The 15,073-nt window shown below is 43.5% G+C and overlaps 1 protein-coding gene and 1 pseudogene across 4 annotated transcripts in view; one reads left to right on the forward strand and one right to left on the reverse strand.

Annotated features, from left to right (window-relative positions):
* LOC144669540 (myocardin-related transcription factor A-like) overlaps positions 1-15,073 on the reverse strand; it is a 144,205-nt gene that overhangs the window by 73,649 nt on the left and 55,483 nt on the right. The gene's annotated exons all lie outside the window — the stretch shown is intronic.
* LOC144669483 (cytochrome c oxidase subunit 7B, mitochondrial pseudogene) lies at positions 5,964-6,238 on the forward strand (annotated as a pseudogene).

Below are 15,073 nucleotides of genomic sequence, written 5' to 3' on the forward strand. Positions count from 1 at the left end.
CTATATTCCATTACCCAGTGAACTCTGACGCAAATGTGTGCAGGTATTGATGCTGGCTTGGATAGATGCCTCAGGCACAAGCAGATTAAACTGTAACAATTGTCAATTAGGTGAGATACTGAAGGGGAGCCAGTGCCTGTCGAACAAAGCGCTTGCCCCACAGGAGCTTGCCACCTCAAGTGGGGAGCAAGCTTGTAGGGAAAGGAAACTAATTTATGATGTGGCACTTGGGTGGATGTTAGAAAGGCATTGCTCGCTCAGGTCCATGTCAGCAAGCTGCCCTTGGCTTCAAAACTATGCATCTGCCAATTTATTTAAGAAAAAGATTATGGTTTGTCAAGATTCATTTAAAAGAGTTCACTGGTGAATGGGCAGCCAGCGTTTGCAACAGGAACAGGTGAATTGACCAAAAGCACAAGCACTGTGTATGAAAGGTGCTCAATATTGTAAGCAGTATTTCCTTTTCTAACAGCACTGTGGGTGTACCTACACCACATGGACTGCAGCGGTTCAAGAAGGCAGCTCACCACCACCTTCTCAAGGGCAATTAGGGATGGGCAATAAATGCTGGCCCAGCCAGCGACGCCCACATCCCATAAGTGAATTTAAAAATGCCAGCTGTCATCACTTACCCTGCTGTGTGGTTGCAGAATTTTGCTTTTATTTGGTTTCAGTACTTTATCTTTTTTTATTCCATGACAAATGCTCAAAAGGTCTGACACTTATCTAAATCAAACAGTGGGGCACCAGGTTAGTTGTCTTGGGGTTAAATGTAAGCAAGAATTGTTGTTAAAGGTTTCAAGCTATGCTGGGGCCAGTGAATCAAGCTCTAGCACTACACACCAGACAAAGGTTCAAAGTGTGGAAACTGGTCTTGGCTCTGTTTTTTTTGAGTTATATGTGATGTACTAAATGTAGGTTTTTATATATCTCTCAGCTTGAGGTTTGACCAAGGTTTCAATCCGCAATACCCACCCCAAACAAAAAACAGATTTGGAGTTATACATTATATTATTTCATTTCCCCACCTCCCCCCACAAATTCATAAGGCAGTGATTGTGCTTGGTTACTGCGGTAATCAATGCCCAAACATAAACGCCAACTGCCAACAGAATGTTTAATTACAGAGACATCACGGCAGATGCTCAGATTATATACACACAAGCGCATGTTCTTGGGTGCCATTGGCAATGCCATGTCTACTGCCCCTCCCCTCGGTGCCCAGAGGGCACTAAGCATGCGACTCACGTCAACTCAAGAATCACATTGGGTTAGAAGAGGTTGAATTGGCAGATTCCTCCCATGAAGGACATTAGCGAGCCAGTTAAATGCCAAAGACATTTCAACTACTAGGCTCACAAGCTGTTAAAATCAATTTCACAATTTACAATGCTGGGATGTGAACTCAACCTCAGGGTTGCTAGCCCAATACCATAACCATGCATCCAAGCTAACAACATTGCCTTTCCCCTATCCTTCTTGGATCAGTTAAGACAGAGATCAGAGTGTCGGCTGTAGTTCAATTGGCAGCACTCCCACCTGATTCGTTCTGGGTTCCGAGTCCCAATCCAAGGCCTGGCCACGTAAATCAAGGTGCAGCAGAAGTGCAAACTGTTTTTATTCAGTTTTTATTTATTTTTTTTTTATATTTTGTTTTGGATTTCCAGCATCCACAGTAGCTTTTAGCTTTTTGTTTTTATGTTGGAGGTGCTGCCTGGGAGACATTAAAATGAGGCCTGTTTGCCTGCTTTGATGGATGTAAAAGATCCCATGGAACTATTTTGGAGAGCGAGAGTGTTCTCTCCACTGTCCTGGTCAATATTTATCCCTCAATCAACATCACAAAAAATACAATTTCTGGTCCATTATCATATTGCTGCTTGTGAGAGTTTGCTGTGTGGAAATTGGCCGCTGCATTTCCTATATTAAAACAGTAACTACACTTCTAAAGTACTTCTTTGGCTGTAAAGCGCTTTGAGGTGTTCTGTGGTGGTGAAAAGCATTCTTCCATAGTGATTTAACAAGCTGGACTGGATCCCTTAGCACGATGCCAAGTGCTGCAATCACTCAATACAGCATTAGGACGCGAGTATTATTACACCTTTAACTAAAAACGTGACCCAACTCTTCTCTTTAGTCAACTTGCATTGGCTTATCTCTCATTTTACTGCCATTCTTTACAAGTGTATAATTATCTCCAGTGGGTTAAGGAGGAAGGCTGGGATCTGTAAGCATTTTGCCATGCATCTTCAAGTGTATTTCAATAGAAAACACAGAACACACACATCCTCAAACAATAGATAAACAAAATAGCAAGGTTCTTTGGACTTCTAGACCACTCAAAATGGCAAAACTTGGTATTCTGCTAATATTACTCAGCAGTGTAATGTCACATTAGAACTTTAAAGTTAACCTACCATAAATCTATCTGCAAACTATATTAAATATTAAACTTTGCACACATTTCCTGTCACTTTTCCATTATAAATTCCTCTCTCTGCATTTAGAATGGGGACAACTGTCTACGTAAACTTGCCACACTACTGGCTCACCTCTACAGCATCACCACAAGGATGCATTATCATTAAAGTTTTCTGAGACAGTATGTGTCAACACAGGAATAAACAGGCAGAATACATGATTAAAATGGGGACTGGATTACGCCTGTATACCCCGGCCCATTTATCTCCCTGCCTTATAAACCGCTTCATCTGAAGTCTACACTTGGTCTCAACTCCCCATGTGCAACACCACAGGAAACCAACTCATTTTAATTTAAAATTAACACAGGCAGCTCATCCTGAGCAAGGGCAAACCACATTAAATGTTTTCACCAGGAAGCGCGAAGAAAGGAAAGGAGGCTGGGGAGAGAAAGATAGTTGCAATAAATGCTACTCACCATCATATGGTGGTTCTTTCCTACAAATCCTAGGTTCCCCAGAGCAAGGGCAAAGGGGAAGCCAGAAAAAACATACTTTTAGTTTGAACTGCAAGACCAATCCCAGGACAGGTCATCAACAAAAGACGTATGGTCACTGGGACCGAGATTCCAACTCCAACCCAAATGGCAGCCCTTTGGATCTTATGAGATTGGATACATTCTGTCCGCGGTCACTCCAGGGTCCATTATAATGAGAAACCACAGCTTACACAAAAATTAATATGGTCACTATGAATAAGTACAAAAATCAGGAAGCAACTTGGTTGGGCCATTAAAAAGAAACACTTCAGCCTTTTGCACAATTCTGCATTTCAAACATAGTTTTTACACTTCTAACAGTCGTCAGAAAACGATCAGTACAACTGGTGCCCAGAGTCCTCCTCCTTATCCATACCTTTCCGATAGGCTGATGTTTGCTGAATCAGGATGTTTTAACATTACTTTTCAGACAATGGAACTGCAGTTGTATATAACCAGATAAAGACAATTGCCACCAACCCTGGTTTTGAGTCTTGGAAATTTGCCTTTCTGAAAATAGAGGATGTGTTCTGCACTTATCTGCATATTTCCTGTTGATCCTAAAACGATTATCCTGGTCCATTAGAATGGGCTTGATGCAACAATACAGTGCTGACCAGGACATTGTTCTATAAATGACTTTAAATGTTCATGCCTTGCTAAGTACAATCAGGCCCTGTCAAGCCACATTACCCCATTAACCTGACTGAGATTTTTGTTACCGCATGTCATGCTTACGTTGTCAGGAATATCAAGTGCTTCAAAGCCTCCACATCACAGTCCTGACCCAACCAATCCAGCATTGACACCAGGATTTCAGTGTATAGTTAGCTGAGTAAAACTCCTTGTGCTATCTCCACCACGACAGAGAATTACCAAATTGAACAATTAAGAATTGATTTTGTGCTTCTAAAGAGTATTTCAATCCCTTTGGCACTTAGATGGAGCACTGGAGGATAGGTGAAAATAATGAATTAAGAGTAGCACACAAAAAGCAAATTGGTTCAATATAAGCACGTGCTGGGTCAAGTGAGAGTTTAATCAACATCCTGGGGGTTTACCACTGACCAGAAACTGAACTGGGCTAGCCATGTAAATACTGTGGCTACAAGAGCAGGTCAGAGGCTGGGAATCCTGTGGCGAGTAACTCACATCCTGACTCCCCAAAGCCTGTCCACCATCTACAAGGCAAAAAGTCAGGAGTGTGATGGAATACTCTCCACTTGCTTGGTTGAGTGCAGCTACAGCAACAGTGGCTGCAGTGTGTATCATCTACAAGATGCACTACAGGAACTCACCAAGCCCCCTGAGACAGCACCTTCCAAACCCAAGACCACTACCATCTAGAAGGGCAAGGGCAGCAGATAGTTGGGAAACACCACCACCTTGAATTTCCCCTCCAAGCTGCTCACCATCATGACTTGGAAATATATCACCGTTCCTTCACTGTCACTGGGTCAAAATCCTTGAACTCCCTAACAGCACTGTGGGTGTACCTACACCACATGGACTGCAGCGGTTCAAGGCAGCTCCACCACCACCTTCTCAAGGGCAATTAAGGATGGGAAATAAATGCTGGCCTAGCCAGCGACAACCACATCCCATGAATGAATAATTTTTAAAAAACGATGACATATTGACAACACTGCCAGCTCCCTTTTTGTTACGCCTTTTTTCACAGGGTCATATGCAGGGCTCTTGTGTTTTACAATTCTGAAACCATGGAAACTACCCAGAATTAGCTGCAGAGCTAACAGGAAGAGAAAATACAAAAGAATTAGGTGCCAGAAAACTTAAAGTAGTCAGACCTTTTCTTTCCCTGACCCTGATAGTGCCCGAACTGCACCGGCTCCCGTTACCTGATGGACATGACACACACCCACCGCAGCCCCGACCCTCTGCTTGTGGTGGCCAGCTGCAGGCTCGGAGGCTGCTGGCTGGACAGAGGCCGGTCACTGGTGGTGGGCGGATTCTGTTCCCCATTCTGACGTTGGCTATTTTAGCTCAGCTCTGCTGCTTCAGTCTCTTTCTCAACATCTGATACAGGACGCTTATAGTTCACATTCTCCTCTCAAAACATGCAGTGGTTTTTAATTTAAAAATCATTAAATTTTTCTAGGGTCTCCATTAGGCGCATCCCACAGAAAATGGACCTCAGGATGCCATAACATTTTTGGAGTCTTGGGCGTGTAACTTTTTCTGATGATGCAAGAGGGGAGCCCATGTTTTCCATTTTGCCAATTGTTTGCCAAATTTTCAATTTTGAGGAAACAGCTCTCCTTCCAAAGAGAGCAGGAACATGCCAATCGATACTGTGCAAAAGGCAAACAAGCAAGCAGCCAGTTACAAAACAGCAATGACTCGTCTTTCTAATGTAGAAAAAATGTCCCAAGGCACTTGACAGAAGCACAGTCGGACAACAATCGCGACCGAGCCGGAGGAGGAGATAACTGGAGGGGTGATGGAAAGCTGGGTTGAAAAATTGGGATTTTAAACAGTTGTTAAAGAGAGGGGCAGCCAGTAGTTTAGAGCAGATATTCGAGAGCTTAGCATCGAGGTGGCTGGACAGATGACCACCGTTGCTGAGGCAGAGGGAGTAAAGGACGCACAAAAGACCAGAGTTGGAGGAACACTTGACAAGGTTACAGAGATAGGGAGTAGCAAGGCAAAGAGATCGAAACACAAAACATGATAATTTTTGGATTGGGCCAATTGGAGCACTGGGAACCAATTTAAAGCATAATGAAAACATTTCAAAGTAACCTATGGGAATGACCCAAATGCAGAGTAACAAGAACAGCCAAAATTGTTTTCATTTCCGTTTCCACTAGAAAGGCGCTCTCTTGACAAGTTTAGCAATACTAAGAACGCAATAATGCAATACCACAAATTGAATGCCTTGGTCATGTCCCCACAACTAATCTGTTGTAACTCAGGTTCTTGCACAAGCAATGTCACAATGCTAAAAAAATCCATCAAGCACAAAAACGCTCAGCATCCATTTTGTTTTCCTGAAGGGTAAACGGGTGCGCAGTGGAGATGGTGCCTTTGACCAAGAGTCTGCTTTCTCTGTCCGGTCGGAGCATTCGTCAAATTGTAACAAGACGAGCTCACCATAAAACTGGTCCTGACTTTCATGACGAGTATGGAAATGCTATCCTTGTGGGAGGATTCGCATTCTGCGTTGCAGTCTGGGGTTATGTTGCAATGCTGACTGGGCTTACATGGAACGTGTTTCCTATTGGCAAGGTCACCCCTCAAAACTGGAGGGAAGATTAGAGGAATGGACCAAGTGTTTGCTAGAAATTGAGTCCAAATGGGCTGGATTACAAATTTGCTTCTAGGCTCATGGCTTCTACTGTACTGATTACCTCTGCATATTGGGTCTCATAGTAAATCAATAAATTATAGAAGCTTACAAAAAAACAGGATTGCTACGAACTAGAAGTTGGACTCTTACCACCGTGCTACAACCCATTGTTACTTTCAATCACTGATGAAATTTCAAGACAGACAGAACACTGCACAGATGGAAGGCCAGATACAAAAATGACCAAAGCCCTAAAAGTCTCCTGAACATTCTAGGTCAGAATTATTGAACACACTCGATGTAACATCTACTAAAAATCAAAAGGACTGGAACATCTTAGAAGTCATCAGAAATTTTAACTGAAGTGAAGGGGAAGCAGTTACACATAGCTGCAATTCTAGATTAATAGGGGCCAGCATACAGAATTCTATGTTTAGCATCAGTTATGCCCTTAGAGTGCACAGTATTTGATAGCTTGGGATGAATTACAGGCATAGAATTGCCTACAGATTAACATGTACCTGAATGATGTACACAGGCCCAAAGCCAATAAAGGGTACCTACACCTCATGCGTTTCAACCATCATACAAAATATATAAGAGAACATTCCACAGGTGTCGGCATACGAATCAACCTTTGAAGCCTTGAAAAAAACCCTCCAAAAACAGAGGTCAACTTATATGTCGAGTATAAAAGAGAATGGCCAGTGTGGATGTAGGTGGCCGCCATCTTTGTCGATTGCCAAGTGGGGGCTGCTGTGTGTGCGGGTGTGTCTTAAACTCCCGCGCATCTTTGCAATGTAGCCCATAGCACCCGCTTGATCTCTTGCACTCAGTTATAAGGTACCAGTAAGTAAAACATCCATTGTGGGGTGAAAAATTGAGGCGAATTACTAATGGAAGTATTGCATGCCATGGCTGAAAAGGAGGGTTGACTTATATGCTGTGAATACGTAAAATGATTTTTTGGGGTAGTCTTCCATGCCGCAGTCTATGGTATTAATCTGTGGGAAATGGGCGTCACAGTGTGGGCACAGTTCACAAAGGAAGCAGCCAGTGGTAATGGCTAACAAATGAGAAAGAAGGTGAACAGGGAGGCAAAAATAACTGGAATAAGCTTTGACACAAGTTAACCCAGTTTCAGAAAATCCTGCAAATACAAAACGCCCTAAGGGAAATGCAGAATCCCAATCAGAATGGGGGGACAGCCTCTACTGCTCAAGATGAGTAAGTAAGTCATCCCTGAAAACAGAATGTAAAGAGAGGGATACTCATTGTAGCAGTTCTCACCCTGGGAAAGAAGAAAAATACTTGGTAAAAATGTCCTGCCTGCTCGGACATCCATCTCCCTCCAGATGGAATCCCCTATTTCTGGACTTGTTACGCTAGTGAGCTTCTTCAGAGGTCAGCTATTAATATCCCAACAAATTGCCCGGTGCCAGTTTCCAGCTTTCCTTACCAAGTTACACTATGTACATCATTTCAAACACAAATTATAATTTAACATGTGGCGAGATGATGTTTCTGAACCTGGATGGTAAAGCTTGAGAGATTTATACTTGTTTAAACACAGCTGAGGTTTCTGCCTTATTAACTCTTCCATTTCTTAGTGAACAAGTATGAGAGCTCACTCTTGGAGGGCACAGATGATTAGAAAGCTAATTTCTGTGTCACTGAGGCATGGTAACATTCACACAGAACTCCAGCCTCTTTTGCAACCCCCTCCCTCCCTTTCTGCTCCACGCAAAGTTTCTGTCCTCTGCGTTTGTCTTAGGGCACCTGTGTTAGTGAGAGGGGTATACCACCCAAGTTAAACTGCCAGCTGCCACCTTGGTCGGTCTTCAGTCATCTCACCCACAGCGTCAGCCACCCTCATCCTCTCTTGTACCTTCCAAACTGCCCTCTTCTGCCAAAGGCCCTCAAAAGCTGCTCTTTCACCAAGCTTTCAGTCACTCCTACTCCAACCACTGCTCATTTCTATTTCTATCTGAATATCTCTATTCGTCTCTGTGAAGCACTTTACAATATCTTATTATTTGAAAGACACTAAATAAATGTAAGTTGCTGAACTGAACAATGCAAGATTACTAAATAAAAAGTCAACAGTTAATCATTGAAAAATATGGTCGTGACCCCACAACTAATCTGTCGTAACTGAAAGCAGGATTGCTACAAACTGGAAACATTACTTGGTTGACTCAATAAAGTTACAAACTGGAAACAGGACCTAAACACCCCTCCCGCCAGTGCTACCACCCTCCATTGCTTTCAATCACTAATCCAATTTCAATAAAAGGCAGAAACCCGCACAGCTGAATGCCTGATATAAAAGTGATCAGAGCCCTAAAAATCTCCAGAATGTTACTAGGCCAGAATTATTTTTGTCAAGTGACACTTGCTCACCAATATCCTGCTCCATGTTTTAATTTGGTTTCTGCTGTGACCACCCAGCACCAGGCCTCAGAACAACCTTCGCCCAAACATGAACCAAGGCCTGAATTCCAGAGATGAGGCGAGAGTGACTGCCCTTGATATGAAGGCATCTTTCAACAGAGTGCAGCACCACGGGGCCCTAGTAAAACTAGAGTAAACAGGGATCAGGAAGATGGCTGCAGCTGTTGAGAGCCAATCATCTCAGCCCAAAACATTGATGCAGAGGTTGCTCAGGGCAGCGTCTCAAATTTACAGCCCAGGAGGCGACCATTCAGCCCATTGTGTCTGCATCGGTCAACAAAGATCTGACTACACTAATCCCATTTTCCAGCGCTTGGCCCATAGCCCTGGAGGTTATGGCAACACGAGTGAATATCTAAATACTTCTTAAATGTTATGAGTGTTTCTGACTCAACCACCCTTTCAGGCAGTGAGTTCCAGACTCCCACAACCTGCTGGGTGAAGAAATTTCTCAACTCCCCTCTTAGCCTGCTTCTCTTAACTTAAATCTGTGCCCCGTTATTGACCCCTCTAACAATGGAAAAAGTGCCTTCCTATCCTCGTCCCCCATAATCTTATACACCTCTATCAGGTCCCCTCTCAACCTTTGCTGCTCCAAGGAAAACAACCCCAGCCAAGCCAGTCTCTCCTCATAGCTCAGACCCTCCAGCCCAGGTAGCATCCTGATGAATCTCCTCTGCACCCTTGCCAGTGCAATCATATCCTTCCGATAATGTGGTGACCTGTTGTGGCCTAACCAATGTTTTATACATTTCCAGCATAACCTCCCTGCTCTTATATTCTATGCCTCAGCTAATAAAGGCAAGTATCCCATATGTCTTCTTAACCACCTTATCTACCTGCTACCTTCAGGGATCTGTGGATATGTACACCAAGGTCCCTCTGATCTTCAGTACTTTCCAGGATCCTACCAGTCATAGTGTGATCCTTTGCCTTGTTAGTCCTCCCCAAGTACATTACCTCACACTCTTCCAGGTTGAATTCCATTTGCCACTGCTCTGCCCACCTGACCAGTCCATTGATATCCTCCTGCAGTTTACGGCTATCCTCCTCACTATTTACCACCCTACCAATTTTCGCGTCATCTGCAAACTTCTTGATCATACCCTCTACATTTAAGTCCAAATCATTTATGTACATAACAAACAGCAAGGGCCCCAGCACCGAGCCCTGCGGAACCCCATTGGAAACAGACTTCCAGTCACAGAAACATCCCTCTACCATCACCCTCTGCTTCCTGCCTCTCAGCCAATTTTGGATCCAATGTGCCACTTTGTCTTGGATCCCATGGGCTCTTACTTTCTTGGCCTGTCTACCATGAGGGACCTTATCAGAAGTTTTGCCAAAGTCCATGTGGACCACACCAAATGCATTACCCTCATCAACACTCCTGGTTACCTCCTTAAAAAATTTGATCAAATTTGTCAAACACAACCTTCCCTTACAAATCCATGCTGACTATCCCTGAGATATCCATGTCTCTCCAAGTGCAAATATATTCCGTCCCTCAGAACTTCCCCACCACCTAGGTCTAACAATGGCAATTGCTTCATCAATGACCTGCCCATTATCACAAGATCAGAAATGGGGATATTCGCTGATAATTGCAGAGTTTAGCTGCATTCGCTATTCCTCAGACAATAAAGCAGTCCATTCCCACATTCAACAGCATTACCATCACCATGACCCCACCAACATCCTGGGAGCGGTGGAGTGAGGGGGCCCGGGTGGGGTTACCAGTGAACATAAAACCAGTGATTTCCACCAACTACAAGGAAAAAGAGAGCAGGTGCCTGGAAACATCACCTCCCAAATTACGTACCATCATTAAGACATGTATCACCATTCCTTCATCACTGCTGGGTCAAACTCCTGGAACTCCTCACTTAACACTTAGAGCACCTTCACTGCATGAACTGTAACAGTTCTAGAACAATGCCCACCACTAACTTAAGGGCAATTAGGAATAGGGAATAAATGCTGGTCTTGCCAGCGATGCCATAGAGAGAGCACCACATAAATAACTGGAGCACATAGCAGCAGAATCGACTTGCCAGGCACTCAGCATCCTTTTCTCCTGTGGTATAAATTGTTGTAACCGTTTGAAATTTGGCATTCTTGCATTTGTCCTTCTGACAGCAGGACGAAAGTTTCAGCAACATGTCTCTCTTTTCAACAATAGCAGTAGCTGTACCGCAAAGACTAAAGAAAGAACAGACTTGCTCCATAGGAAAGTAAGTAATACAGGTATCACGGACAAAGTCAACGTTTACCATTTCTGTCTTGGGCCTTTGACTATCTAAGGCCAATTTGTTTTCCCAATGAGGTCAGAGCATGCCACATTTTAGGATTTATGACCATAGAGAGGATTTGGAAAAGGGTTACATATAAATGTGTACTCCCACAAGTTTAAAAATAAATGATGAAAGGCGATACCCAGGGATTGAAGCTGCGCCCCCAAAGACCATAAACAATAAGCAATTAGCCGGTCTCAGTAATAAACACAGAGCTGCAGCCATTACACATCTCTATTTCAACCAGGCAAAGGTCAATATGACAAAAATAAACAGAGACTAGACCAGGAACCCTACAGCTATACTAAGCGAGAGTGCAAAGTTCAACCCAACCTCCAATCTATCCCACCCAAAGAAACAGCTGCTTTCTCTACCGCCGATAGCTGAGCAAACACTGTTTCCTGCCAACACAAGATGGCCACCGATACCGATCTGCGTATGCACACTTGGCTGCACAGAAAACAGTGGCCAGCTAGAAGCAGTTTACGCAGTTTGAGGCCCACGGTGGGTGGGCAGTCGGGGCGTGGCCTTCCCATAAGGGAGGCTTCTGATTTCGGGGGTCAGGATGGGGAGGGATCGGGATGCTTCTGGTCCACCCGGTGACAGCCACAACTCCACAATTCCATTTGCAGCTCCTGGGCTTGTTTCATCCAGCACAGCATATTTAAGCACTAACTGGGCAGACAGATGACGGAATACAGGCTTAATCACACACCATCCTTTCCACACTACTAAGACATGCTGCTAATGACAAGGTGGTTTATTGGAAGAAAGGAAGGTGTCTTCCCAAAAAAATGGGGAGAAAAAGGCAAGAAAAATGTTAATAAAGAAAACTGTAGGGGCACCTGAGAGATTCTGCTGCTGGCACAGTAATATTTGCAATTCTAGGGCCGGTGATCACCACACATGCGCCCTGCTGGGCATTGCCCACTATAAAGATGGCAGCCATGCATACAACAGCGCACGCATGGCGTTGGCAGCAAATTCAGCCTTGAACAAAAAAAGTGTCAAAGAAAATGTAAAGAACTATTCATTTTTTGTGTTGGGTTTTCTATGGGAGTTGCTCGTGGGGGATTAAGCTTCAATTCCTGCAGACTCCGCACAATCCTGGAGGGTTGGGATCCCCTTTGGGAACCCATGGTCCAGGTTTCCATCACAACAATAGTGTCGGAAACAGGTAAACCTGCATAAACACCACAAGAACCATGGTTTGAAGAAACCAGACAACAAAAAGTTACATTTTCAATGTCTCTTGTAAACCTTTGGAATATTGTAGTGAGCCACATTAACACTGTCCTCTGCTTAAACTGCCTCAATTATTCTGTTCACATTACTTTTTATATTGTTAAGAGATTGTAGCAATCCAATCAACAATGCTTTGAATTACTCTTAAAACTTTTTCGACTGACCCTCCTCCTCCCCTCACACCACCAAACTAATCTTCTACCCTTAGGAGTGGGTTTACCTCAAACCCAGCTATTCCACAATTTGCAGGAAAGCTCATCACTCTATGGACTACAACGTAATCACTGTAACCAGTCCTCAGAGTCCTGGATTTCTATTAGAAACTTCCTAAACAGCAGCAGTCTAAATCTCCAGCAGATTTTCAACTTGACTTTCCCATAATTTCACTTTAATCAAGGACTGCCTCCAACCAACTTCTCCATTCAACAACTTACATTTATACAGGGAGACAAAAAACAGGTAACTATAGGCCAGCCAGTTAACTTAACATCCGTCATTGGGAAAATGTTGGAGTCTATTATAAAGAATGTAATCGCAGAGCATTTAGAAATGCATAATATAATCAAGCAGGGTCAGCTTGGCTCCATGAAGGGGAAATCAAGCCTGACAAATTTATTAGAATTCTTTGAGGAGGTAACAAGCAGGATAGATAAAGGGGAACCAGTAGATGTAATATATTTGGATTTCCAAAAGGCACATAAGGTTACTTAATAAGAACGCATGGTGTTGGGGGTAGTATATTAGCATGGATAGAGGATTGGCTAACTAATAGAAGACAGAGTGTTGGGTTAAGGGGGGCATTTTCAGGATGGCAACCTGTAACTAGTGGAGTGCCACAGGGATTAGTGCTGGGGCCACAATTATTTACAGTATATATTAATGACTTGGATGAGGAATGCGAATGTACTATTGTCAAGTTCACGGATGGCATAAGAATAGGTGGGAAGGCAAGTGGTGAGAATGACAAAGGAGTCTACAGAGGGATATAGACAGGTTAAGTGAGTGGACAAAAACTTGGCAGACGGAATATAATGTGGGAAAATGTGAGGTTATGCACTTTGGCAGGAAGAATAGAGGAGCTGAATATTATTTATATGGAGAAAGACTGCAGAAGGCTGCAGCACAGAGGGATTTGGGGGTCCTTGTGCATGAATCACAAACAGCTAGCATCCAAGTTTCAGCAAGCAATAGGGAAATTTTACTTAGTTCTGTTGAAGAGTCATTGGGCTCAAAACGTTAACTATGTTCCTCTCCGCAGATGCTGCCAGACCTGCTGAGTTTTTCCAGGTATTCTTATTTTTATTTTTGTAAAGCAAATGGAATGCTGGCCTTTATTTCAAAGGGAATGGAGTATATACATTTTAAAAAATTTATTCATTCATGGGATGTGGGCATCACTGGCTAGGCCAGCATTTATTGCCCATCCCTAATTGCCCTTGTTCAGGGGCATTTAAGAGTCAACCACATTGTGTGTGGGTCTGGAATCACATGTAGGCCAGACCAGGTAAGGACGGCAAATTTCCTTCTCTAAAGGGAAGGAAATAGGGAAGTCTTGCTAAAACCATACAAGGCACTAGTTAGACCACACCTAGAATACTGTGAACATTTTTGGTTCCCTTATCCAAGGAAAAACACTGGTATTAGAGGCAGGCCAGAGAAGGTTCACTAGGTTGATCCCGGGTATGGAGGGATTTTCTTTTGAGGAGAGGTTGAGTAGGTTGAGCAAGCACTCAAATGAGTTTAGAAGATTGAGAGGCAACCTTATTAAAACACATTAGATTCTTAGGGGCCTTGACAGGTTAAATGCTGAGGGGTTGTTTCCACTTATGTGGCAGTCTAGCACCAGAGGACATAATCTCAGAGTAAGGGGTCACCCATTTAAGACAGAGATGAGGAGGAATTTCTTCTCTTGAGGGTAGTGAATCTTTACAATTCTTCACTGCAGAGGGCAGTAGAGGCTGGGTTGTTAAGTATATTCAAGGCTGAGACAGACAAATTTTTAATCAGCAAGGAAATCAAGGGTTATGGGGGAAAGGCAGGAAAGTGGAGTTGGGGATTATCAGATCAGCCATGAACTCATTGAATTGCTGAGCAGAATCGATGGGCCAAATGGCCTACTTCTGCTCCTACATCTTATGGCAGAACGTCCCAAGGCACTTATACAACAGCGATATCAATAAAAAATATTTTTCACATCAAGCCACAGAACGAGATTTCAGGACAGGTGACCAAAGCTTCAAAGAGGTAGGTCTGAGCTGCATCTTAAAGGAGAGGAACTTCCAAACCTTGAAAGCATGGCTGCCAATGATGGATGTACAAGGGGCCAGAATTACAGTGCAGATATCTCAATTCAATTCAGACAGCCAAGGAATTGCTGATGAGGTCTTTGAGTAGTTGAAGACTTTTTCTTAGCTTCTGATGTTACAAGCTTCAGTGTTTGGGCGGGGTGGAGGAGGGGGAGGAGATGATGGAGGGGGAAACAATCAACAAGACGTGGGTGTGGGGCAAAGTTAGAAGTGAAAATGAATTCTGACCACCCAACTGTGGCACATATTGAATGCCATCCATTCCATGTGCCCAAATATATATAAATCTGCTGCTGCTACTCAATGTTAACTGTACCAAGATACTCTGAAGACTTGTCAATGATCCCTGATCATGACCTGAAGAAGTAATACTTTCGCTTCCTGTAGACTAGCTACCTCAATTGCATATCATCGCAGCTAAAGCAGTGATGGGTGGGTGGGGGAAAACGTGATATAAACAAGAGTTGGGTTAGCTGCAAGAGAAAAATATTAGCTACAATGCAAT

This window comes from Cetorhinus maximus, chromosome 29 (genome assembly GCF_964194155.1).
Source record: "Cetorhinus maximus chromosome 29, sCetMax3.hap1.1, whole genome shotgun sequence".
Taxonomy (NCBI): Eukaryota; Metazoa; Chordata; class Chondrichthyes; order Lamniformes; family Cetorhinidae; genus Cetorhinus; species Cetorhinus maximus.